Below are 12,110 nucleotides of genomic sequence, written 5' to 3'. Positions count from 1 at the left end.
AAAAACTTAAAACACAAAACTAAATTTCATCAACCAAAATAGAATTCTAAAGAATACAACACTTTATCTAGCTAAAATAGAGATGCAAGAAAAATAAAAATAAAATCCACCAAAAAATTGAGGAAGAGTGGGAAATAACCCTTTTTTTGTGAGAGAAAATTATGTAAAGAATAGAAGAGTGAATGACAAATTTATACTAAGAGAATGATAATAAAAAGAAACAAAATAAAGAAAGATAAAGGGAAAGAGGAAGAGTGATATCAAGGTAGAATGTTTGAGGAGATGAAAAGGTAAAGGGAATGAGAAAGGTTGGGGAAAGTGTAAATGTTAAAAAAATGAGTATAATTTGATGAGCACAATTTTCTTTTATTTGAATTTAAGTAAAATATTACATCTTTTTATTTTTTAAAGCAAAAAGAGAGAGAAAAAGGATGTGGTTGAATTTGAATATTGAATAAAATAAGATGAGAAGAAAAAAAAAAAAGAAAAATCAAAAGGCTGTGTAATGGAATACTATTATATTTTTATCTACTATCTTTAATTTTTTATAATGTAATTGGATAAAATTTAACGATCAAAGAGAAATAATAATAATAATAATAATAATAATAATAATAACAACTTAAAACACAAAACTAAATCGTATCAACCTAAATTAGAGTTCTAAAAAACAAAAAAATTTATCAACATAAAGCGAAGATGCAATAAAAACAAAAATGGAAGGCACAATAAATGCTATTAACTTTTATCAACAAAAGTTAATAATTTATTTATATATTTTTTTGTAAAAAAAAAAAAAGAATAATAATTACGTGGCAAATAATGTGGCAATGAGGTGTCGCAACAGGAGCTCAGCAGCAATAAATGTTATGCTTCAGTTTTTAGTAATATATAGATATAGATTATATAGGTAAGAGTTATACTATGCATTTTAATGTATATATTTTAAGTATATTTATATATATGCATGGGGTTACAAGCTAGTTAACATTAATAAGCTCCAATTGCTTCCATTTCAGACTTAATCAATTCCAAATTTACCCCAATTAAAAAGAATGTAACGCAAACTCATCTCTTGGGAATCGAGAAATTATCTTTGCATTAAGCTGTTCAACATCATCATTTATAGGTGTTAGCAAAGCCCTATCAACCATATATCTTGCATCATTGGAATGTTCTTGCAAACTTGGAAAAACTTGATCAATCAAGTTGTATATAGAATGCTAACCCTCCTATTGCATTGCCACTGAAGGGGGTCGTTTAATCAAATCATCCATTATAAATGGTTTATTCCCATCACCGATGCGTTATATATACTCAGCAAACTCTTCATCATTGACAGACCTCATATTCTGCTTCAAATGTAACACTTTGACATCTTTCCATAATAGGGACTTGACTATGCATGCATCAATCATTTCTGCCTTTGTACCCTTTAGAACAACCGGAAGTACTTAACGAAAATCTCCCCCCAAAATTAGTACCTTCCCTCCAAAAGGTAAATTTACTTCTATAATATCTTTCAATGTTCTATCTAAAGATTCAAGTGCACGTCGATTTACCATTGGGGCTTCATTCCAAAAAATTATGGTGGCACATCTAATAAGTTCAGTTAAGTCTAATTGTTTACTCATTTAGTAGATGAAGCATCAGGAGTTAAAGGAATCTTAAACCTAGAATGTGTTGTTCTTCCACCAGGGAGTAATGTTGTTGCTATGCCAGATGTAGCTATGGCAATTGCAATGTGACCGGCTTTTCTCAAGGTTGCCAATATAATGCGATATAAAAATGTTTTCCCAGTTCCTCCTAGCCCATTAACAAAGAATACCATGCTTTCCTTACGATCAATAACTGTCATGATTGTCTCATATGCAACTCGCTAGTCGTTATTCAATATCTCGAGTTCTTCATTTACATTAGGAATAGTTAGCTCATCTTGTATGAGTCTTGGTATAGCTGAATCATTGTCACATTCTCTAGTTGAAATATGCAAATCATACTTTGTGATGTGATTTTCATGTTGTAAGAGTAATGCTTCTAAATCATTGAGAAGTTTATTTGTACAACGTGTCTCTGTTGTAACAGATGTTGATGGGTAATCTTTTATCATATATGGGTAGAACTCATTCCACAATTCTCTTACTCCAGTTGGTAGACAAAATACCAATATTGTTGGAAACAATCTTCTTAAAGCTGACGGCATTCGAATGTCTCTTGCCTCAAGCAAACAATGTCGTATGCTGTTATCATTCTCTAGTAAGCCCCTTTGTTCAGCTGCTTGCTTAAAAGTTAGATAGGTTATCCCATTGACAGTCAATAAATCATCAAATCCTGTTGGCCCCTTGACATGATTAAGAAAAACACGCAGATTGAACTTCTCTCCATCAAATGGTAAAACAGTGTATATCCTACCCACTACTTTTTTATGAGATCTTCTTCATGTCCTTGTTTTGTTTTTATAATCCCAACAATAATGCTTAGGAAACTCTCTCTATATAGATAATTTTATACATCATGATCAATCATATTCATATAAAAAAATTCAGTGAGCATTGTCTTTTTACTTTGCTCCAAAACATTAGCAATAGGTTCATGTGGTCTAAAGTGTACCTGTTATCTATTTGGAAGATGAATTTGGAAGTGAAAAACAGCAGGGTACATTCAATACATAGGAAAAGAAAATATCTTCCAACATAACTCTTGAGCACATACCCATCTTGCATCAATGCACTATTGGACCTCATCATAATTTGGGCTTGGTCTAATTTCCATAGAGACACAATCTGGGCCTTTATACACATATTTATATAAGTGCTTTACACTCTTGATACTGCAACATATTTCAACATTAATATGACAATTATATTTCAGCAATAACCAAGGATTATATGGAACAACCTAAGTTTTATCTACCTTAATTAGGCAATGATAATTTAATGGCACAAGATTATTAGTATCATATCATTTGTAAATAGGATATGAGTCATTGCCTTGGTAGGTTTTTGGCGAGAAAGGCTTTGGGTGTCCTTTTTTACATCGCCCATTTTTCATGCACGATAATCTTGGAATTGTACTCCGCAAGGACCATGTATCATATGCTTTAGTACAGCTTTATGTAATTGAGGTTGTTCCTCCTTACACGGTATTTCTGCTTTAACAACCCGATCGTAATCCTCTGGATTATGCAATTTATCATTTTCATCGAGAATTATAAGCATGTGTGCATGTGGTAAACCCCCTTTTTGGAACTCAAAGACCTACACATACAATAACTCTTCTGAGAACCCCCTTGACAACGATATCATCTTTCAATTCTTCAAATTTCAATTTGAAACTCTTGCAAGCAAGTCTGGACGATCTTGTGCGGGTAAAAGCTCATTTTGGATTTCTTCCCATCCTATATTGCACGTCATTGTGATGAATAAATCTGGCCTTGGACGATCTTGGGAAGGAGCTATCTGTAGTAAAGATTTTGCTCAAGAATGCAGTGGCCTTGGACAGGATAGTTATATCTTTTTCAAAGAATTTTCCAGGGGACTTGGAGAAGTGGGGCAAGGTTTGTGAGCAGTTTTTGAAGCTTCCTAGAGGGTCAAAAAATTGTGAATTTGTTTTTAAAATGAGCTTTTACACTCAGAAAAGCCTTTAATACTTATTTCTTGGAACATGTAAATGTATGGCTAGTTATTTCATTATAATTTGAACTTTAAAGACTACATTTCCTTTGTTCCTTTCCTTAAACCTTCTACCTAAGTACCTAACTATGTAACTTGCTGTCATGTGATGATCATTTGTGCTAGTTATTTCTCCTCCAGCAGGCTTATTCTGTGGAACCTGAAAGAGCTATTTTTGAGAGATTTAAACCTAGAAGTACTGCTTCAACTCGATTCTCTTTTGCTGTCCATATATCAATGCTACATCAACCTGAGATTTCTACATTCTATGGCATATAACAGGAGTCTTGATTTAAACAAGCTGAAGGTTGGTAGAACTTGAATGTCTCAAGGCTTTTGGCCATTATATTGCTACCAAAACTTTTTTTTCCCCTACTTAGTACAAAGAGCAAGGGGTTGAAGTTATCTATTATGTGCTAATTTTAAATACCTCTACTATCATTTCTATCTTTTGTGGAGTAGTGAACATCACGCCAAAGGTGCGTAATAGGCTATGCATTATTGATTTGCCTTCAATTTTGTTTTCCTTTGTTTGCATTTTTATCTCATAATGCTTTAGCAAAAGAAAGAAAAGGTATCAATGTGGCTAAATGTGGACCTTGAGATCGATCTAATTTTCTTTTTGTTTTTGTGGAAAATGATTTTCTAGAAAAGTTGCCTGTTTTTTTCAGTGAGTACAACCAAAATCAAAAATAAATTGAAAACGTTTTTGTGGTCAAACAAAAAACAAGCCCACAGTGGTGAAAATCATTTTCCATTTTTTTAAAATAGTAGAAAACATATTTTGTAATCCGTGTGTCCCAACTCCTTCTATTCCTTTGTGATGCCAATATTATCACGGTAGGGAATATACATGAAATTTCTAAATCTGTAAGATGCAAAAATAGAGAAAAAAAAATGCGTTAAAGAAAATAATTATACAAGACAATATTTATATAGTTCAGCAATTTGCCTATGTTCTCTCTCCAGACAACACACTAAACCCTAATCTAAAACCACTATATTTATATCAAATTTTTCCATGAGCACTCCACCTTGGGCCGATACCATGAACTAAGCCTCAAAAAATTTGCCATTAAAAATAGTAATACTTTTTATATCAGGCTGGGTTATAGTTCAGATCAAACATAATTAGGCTCCACATAACCCAACAATCGCCACCATCATCACTACTGTCACTACGACCATGGTCACTCTCCTTTGTTGCAGTGGCGGCTCCACTTGTATGTGAGGGTCCTACCCTCACTTGCCAATTTTTTATTTTTTTATACTCAGCAAAAAAATAAAATAAAATAAAAATAGTTTAAACTAATCTATTCTGTGACCATTCTGACTTGAAAAACCAAACGTATATATATACTTACAAAAAAAAAATTATATACTAAATTAATCTATTTTGACCACCCTAATAAAAATATTAAATACTCTAACTGGAAAATCACAAGAATTTGAGTTTAAAAAAAATAAGATTAATGTTACATCTACAATATTTTCACAATAAAACTTATGTGGTAAGCTGTTACTAGTTTTAATTTGGGCTCAATATTGACATGTTTTATCCACCAATAACAGCTTGTTGCGTAAAATTTGTTATGAAATTGTTATGATCACTTTATTATTCTCATATTAGCATTTTCAATTTCCACTTTATCTCTTATTAGTTTATTTTTTCTTCTCTTAGTTAGTACAAAAAAATTGTAATATTTCATGTATTTGCATTTTTTTTTTTATGACATTGATATATTCAAGTTGTTTTTATATAAGATTTTGTATAATTTAAATTTCTCAGTGACTACCCTAAAAAAAATTCCTAAAACTGCCACTACTTTGCTGCCCTACCACCATCATTATCACCTTTGTCGCTGCACCATTTTTGACATGCCATCATCGTAGCCTTCACCACCATAACCACTATATAATAATTATGATTTTCGTGGAATCAAAACAAGACCAGTTACAGTCTTACAGACACAAATTGAAAACTATGAAAATATGAAGTTCTATTATTTGTTGAGATATACAAATGAAATGCATCTCCTTATATACAAAACAAAGATGCATGAATAGAAAAGAATAGAAATCTAAAACGACTATACATATCCTTTCTTACAAAATAGTCATCTACAAATTTTACCATGACAAATGTCTTACAAAAGCAGAAAAGGTTTTTTTTTTTTTAATTCATTTATTTTCTTTTATAACTTTTTGACTATATATACAATTCATGTTCTGGCACTTTCAAAGCTACAAAATATTGGCACTTGTTAATTATAAGAGTTAGTCGACAAAGGGGTTCACAATGCTTCTTGCAAGCTTATCTTTATCCCTCAATAAACCAAGTAACCATTAAAGAACTCACAGCACATGTTCAATGACAAGAATAAATATAGTCTTGTTGAATAATATATGGAGTAGTTCTAGTACCACATAAATTGCTAGAACTATTTTATGTGTCAGACTATGACTAGCTTTCTGTCACTCTCACCTTAACCTATCATTTTTCCTTTATCATTTACCATTCAATCTCCGCCTAAGAACTGTCATCAGAAGTGGACGTTACAAGAGAAAACTCTAAAAAAAAAAAAAAAAAAGTGATTTTTCTAGTACATGGGCTTCACACATCTAAATAATCAGCCCATAGTAATGGGCCCAGGGTCACCAAATCATTTCTCCATCTTTGGAGGGAATTATTCTCACGATTTCCCGCCATAAAAAACAAGCCTATATTTATGTGAAGGAGATACCTTTTCATCGTCTCCATCTGAAAAAAACAAATTCCCATACCACAACGCTGTCGTTTCGTTCCTGCCAATGGCATAAACGGTAATTACCTTACCTAGTCATATCTTTTCTCTTCCTTTTTTTATTGATGAAAAAGCAGTACTGTTTTTTTTATCTTCCTTAAACATTGTTCTTTGAGGATTCTATTTATGTGCTTTTGTTTTGTTGATAATGGTTATAATAATTATCTTGTCTAGTAAAAAAAAAAAATCAAATTATATTTAATTAGATGCTTGATTTTCCCTAAATCAGAAGTTTATTTTTTTCTTTTCAAATTAATTAATAATTTACATACAATCTTTTAGGTGTGCTTTAAGTTTGCAACACTTAAATGTGTGAGCATGTGCATGATATTATATATTCTTGTAGATATAATAAACTAGTCGCTAACCCGTGCGATGCACGGGATAGTTAAATAAAAATTAAAAGTATTTATTTTGCTTAAAGGTTTATGACTTGACTTATTAAAAATGTATAACTTGAAAATGAATTAAATTAAGTAATATTTTACTCAATATAATGGTTTAAAAAAATTCTTTTTCTTTTATATCATTGGTTCCGCATAAGCAATTAAATCTACTATCCACCACAAATCTAATCTATGTTATCTTGATAATAGATCTACAAATTACATTCTCATATCCTTTATCATTTAGAAAGTAATGATTGTATGTAATGCATAAATTTTATTATTTTACAATATAAAATTATTATGATAGATGATTAAAATAATTAAAATAAAATCTAATGTTCTGGAAATTTTTTGAAATAGAATTTTAAATTTCTTAAAACTTAGTAAGTAAAGTTTCTATTTTACCTAAAAGTGAAGATAACCATAGGCCCAATTTTTATTTTATAGCATAGGATGTTATAGTTAGCTCCGTACTATGTGTAATACATTAGTCCATTATGATAGTTCCAAATAATATCCCAATACCTATCTATATGAGTTTTCTTTTTAATGATGCCATAAAGGATGAAGTTTAATGGAAGTCATTTAAGATCCAACGTATCTATATTGTGTGCATCTCAACTCTTAAGTTTTTCAAGTTTGGGGGTTTTCAAAAACAAAATCGCTTCATCTAAGGCAAAGCCGCATTGCTTTATATATACACTAGTATGTAACCCGTGCTACCGCACGAGAATGGATATAATTAAATAAGACAATGAAAAAAAAATTGCATTTTATTAGTTAAGTGTTACTATTGGTTTTTTTTTTATTTTTATTAATCATGAGTTTATTCATGTTTAGAAGGCTTAGTTAAATCTAAATTCATATTATTAACTAAAAAATTTTATTAACAAAACTTAGCATTATGTAATTATTTTACAATTTCAGTCGAGCAAACCAGCAAACCTTATATGATATGGCTTATCAACTGGTGCTTTACTTGTAATTGCTTATAAATAATTGGCATAAGAGTGGTTTGTGTGTATAGGTGGATTGTACGTTGGGCGTATATGAAATTTTGTTTGTATTGTCTATCTTCTAGCTTAGATGAGTATAGTTTTATAGAATTCATATAATTGATTTCTGGGAGGTATGTGATGTGTGATCAGTGGATGGTTTCCTTTTATTTTTTTATTATTATTGTATGGTTCCACATGAGTATGGTTCAGTGTCATCACAGTGACATAAAATATGCTTTGGACAAGAAAGATTGTGCTTTATTATTTAGTAGGTATTGTTTGGTAGATTAGATGTATAAATTTGGAGATTTTAAGTTACAAATGATGGTTCTAATTTATGATTTAGCAAACTTTATTAGAAAATGCAGATGATTCAAATTTTATGGTTCTAGCCTGTAACCCTATGCATATGCATGGATATACTTAAAAAATACACATTGAGGTGCATAGTATAATTCCTATATATATAATTTAAATACTATTGATATATAGTTATTCTTATTTTTTGTTAACTCTTTAAAAAATCTTGTAAGAATATTATTAGGTAGAAAATGTAAATTGTCCATATTGTTTTAAAAAAAAATTATTAATTCTTAATTTTTGATATTGTGAAGCACTTTTTTTTTTCTTTTTTTTCTTGCTTATTTTCTAAGTGATAATTTCCTACTTCATAATGTTTTTTTTAATTATTATTTATATATAATTCAAAAACAAAATTTTCACAAAAAGAAAGGAAAACGTTTACTCACCTTTTCTTAGGAGTGTGTGATTTGTTTTGTTAATGGAGACTCTGCTTTTTTTATCTTCATCATACCACTAAAAAAAAAAAAACGATTGCACAAATTGCAGCCCAAATTGGGGAAAACATAAGAATATGAAAGCAAGGGAGATAGAGAGAAACTACCTTCAATGCCTTTAAAAACTCAGAGAAAAGATTATGCATTTGAGAAATAGACGAAAGTTAATTGTGAAGATCTATGCGAGAGTGAAAGTTTGTGTTAGTTTTAACTTTTAAGTGGTGAAGGTGTAGGAATGTTTTTTTTTTTTTTTTTTTTTTTTTTTTTTGTGTGGAAAATGTGGCTGAATGTTTCTGGAAGGTTGTATGTTTATGCTTATATGAACAATGAATGGGATGGTAGGGATTTTATAGTGTGCAAGTTAAATGTTTTTGCTTAGGTGAATGAACTTGATTATTGTGGTTTTCTAACTTCCGTGTTAGGTGTTAATGCATGCACAAAAATTTAAAATTTTAGATAAAATACATGATGCAAAATTAACTATCCAATTTAGAATTTAAATTATATTTTCTCTCAGTTTTGATTTAAAAAATATATATTCCTTTGGCACAAAAATTTAGAAAGGATTTTAGAGTGATTGGGACTGATAAAAAAAAAAAAAAAAAACTACGTGAAAAGCCAAGAGACAGAGAGAGTCATTAAAGACTCCTACGTGATTTGAGGAAATTTGTATATTTATGTATGGTGTGGTCTTCACTTGACACCTAAATTTAGAAAAATATATTGGGACACATGGTTTAAAATTAGAACTCTAATTTGGAATTCTATATTTGAATTTAATTGAAAAATCTAATGTAATGTACTTAAGATATTGTACATAAATTTTACCCTATTTAAAAATATTTTAAAAAATCCTTACCATCATCTAATTGATGAAAAATGTTGACATATATAGTAAATGAAATTCATGAAGCCAAGGTCACTTTGTCGACTGAAAGTATGAAGAAATATTTTATTGTATAAGAATGGGTTTGAAATAAGAGTAAAGGTGGAAGACCAAATTTTTAATTTTTTAGCATAGAACTAATGGCTTCCTTTTTACTATTAAGTACAAACGAAAAATTGCATTTTATTGCTCAGTGACAATAGTTGTATGTGTATTGTTACTAATTAATCGCTTGTATTGTTATTTTAAGTATTCAAACAAAAGCACCAAACATAAGTTCTAAGGCATACCATGTTTGTGAAGGACTCCCTTCTAGGGTAAGAAATGAGACCTAATATTGCCCAATACTTTGTCCATTAACCCAAGCTTCCCCTTTTCCCATAGAACCAAGGTTTAATGCAACAGGGTCATTTCCTTTGGGTGCATCAAATTGAGTCTATAAAGACAATCCATGAAGATAAGGTTAGTGCTGATTAAGTATACAGAAATAGTTCAGGCAAGAATAATTAGCATGACAAAGCATTAGCAGAATTTATACCTTGTTCTGCGTGAATATTTAATTTCTCTCCTGATAGCCCAACCTCCATGAAATTATTGCATGGAGTTAGCTAGTTCGAGATCATAATCTCATTAGTTATAAACTTTGTAGATGAAAAATGGGTTATGACAATCTTTGAGTGAGCACTTGATATGAAAGAATAACATGAAAATATAATTTGTGGATAAATAAAGCATTACAGATTGAAAATACAAATATAGATATAAGAAATGAACCTGGTATCCCCATGTATAGTCTGTGAAATCTTCGACATCATTTTTGTTTAGTATCCTTACTCTATGTAATCCAGTAACTCTTCTTTCAAGAAATGATCTTGAGTCCTTCATGCCACAAATAAAAAGTAACTCAATACAGTTTTTGAACTCGAAAGCATATATATAAGATAAATGTTACAGAATATACACTAATGGGGATGAAACAATAAAGGCATGACTGGATGCAATTTTCTAAAAAAAATGGAATCTAACGAAAACTTAATTCTCCTCATTCATGTGGCTGAATGTTTGTGGAAGGTTGTATGTTTATGCTTATATATATGAACAATGAATGGGATGGTAGGGATTTTTATAGTGTGCAAGTTAAATGTTTTTGCTTAGGTGAATGAACTTGATTATTGTGGTTTTCTAACTTTTGTGTTAGGTGTTAATGCATGCACAAAAATTTAAAATTTTAGATAAGATACATGATGCAAAATTAATTATCCAATTTAAAATTTAAATTATATTTTCTCTCAGCTTTGATTTTATAAATATATATATATATATATATATATATATATATATATATAATTCCTTTGGCACAAAAATTAAGAAAGGATTTTAGAGTGATTGGGATTGATGTGAAAAAAAAAAAAAAAAAAAAAAAAAAAAAAAAAAAAAAAACAAACGTGAAAAGCCAAGAGATGAGAGAGTCATTAAAGACTCCCACGTGATTTGAGGAAATTTGTATATTTATGTATGGTGTGGTCTTCACTTGACACCTAAATTTAGAAAAATATATTGGGACACATGGCTCAAAATTATACTCTAATTTTATATTGAAATTGGTGTGATCCTCACATGAATCTAGACACATGTCACACAATTAGAGTTCTAATTTGGAATTGCAATTTGGACACGTGGCACAAAATTAGAGTTCTAATTTGAAATTGCAATTTGAGTTTCTCTCTACTTCACCTATTATTTTATATATAGATAAGAGAGAGTCCTAATAGGATTACAAGAGTCTCTCTCTTTTTCGTTAATGTGAGTATTTTTTTTTTTTGAATTAAATTATATATATATTATTTTTTAAATATTGTGTTGTGCTAATGTGGAAAATTAAATTTTATTAGAATGAAAAAAATATTTACTAAACTATCTACTTAATTATCAATCATTTTGATTATAAATTATTAAGCAACAAAATTTGAGTAGAGGATCAACATCAATACCTAGGAATTCACTTTGTTTTTTTGATAGGTTAACCTAGAAATTCACAATCCTCATCGATCTCAAGAGCTAATAACAACATAAAACATAAAACCAAATTATAGAAATGCACATATATTCCCAAATCTATAGATTGTAATCCATGACTATTCAAATTGGGAGGAAAATCCCTATTTTAATCTCAGACATTTTGTCGAATACTTTTAATGGTGATGAGGCTAGACTCTCTTCATGTGTTTATAGGCCTTAAAATTTCCAGCTATTATAAATTCTGTGAGGGTAAATATAAAATTCAACTACAAAATTTAGATTGAAATTGTAAACTAAATAACTGAATTTAATTGAATTCGTTTGATAGGAGTATATAGACTTTGAATATATTTAAATATTTATTAATTAAAGTTTATATAAATACCTAATATACCTATCTATTAGTACTTAAATTTCAGCATTAATAATAATAAAAAACGTGGTGATATAATCAATTGGATTTGGATGATAACAACATATAATAATAAACACATTCTTTTTGTTACCAAACGAAAGGCTTTTTCTTTTTTCTTTTTTTGAGAATCG

The 12,110-nt window shown here is 29.6% G+C and overlaps 1 protein-coding gene across 1 annotated transcript in view; it reads left to right on the top strand.

The window, feature by feature from the left end:
- Window positions 1–6,429: 6,429 nt before the first annotated feature.
- The window catches only part of LOC126728730 (putative FBD-associated F-box protein At1g55030), a gene marked incomplete at its 3' end in the record, with an annotated part of 26,418 nt that continues 20,737 nt past the window's right edge, over window positions 6,430–12,110 (top strand). The window contains exon 1 of the mRNA XM_050434516.1: window positions 6,430–6,494. The remainder of the gene's footprint in view (window positions 6,495–12,110) is intronic.

This window comes from Quercus robur, chromosome 5 (genome assembly GCF_932294415.1).
Source record: "Quercus robur chromosome 5, dhQueRobu3.1, whole genome shotgun sequence".
Taxonomy (NCBI): Eukaryota; Viridiplantae; Streptophyta; class Magnoliopsida; order Fagales; family Fagaceae; genus Quercus; species Quercus robur.
This window is presented reverse-complemented; position numbering and strand designations above follow the sequence as displayed.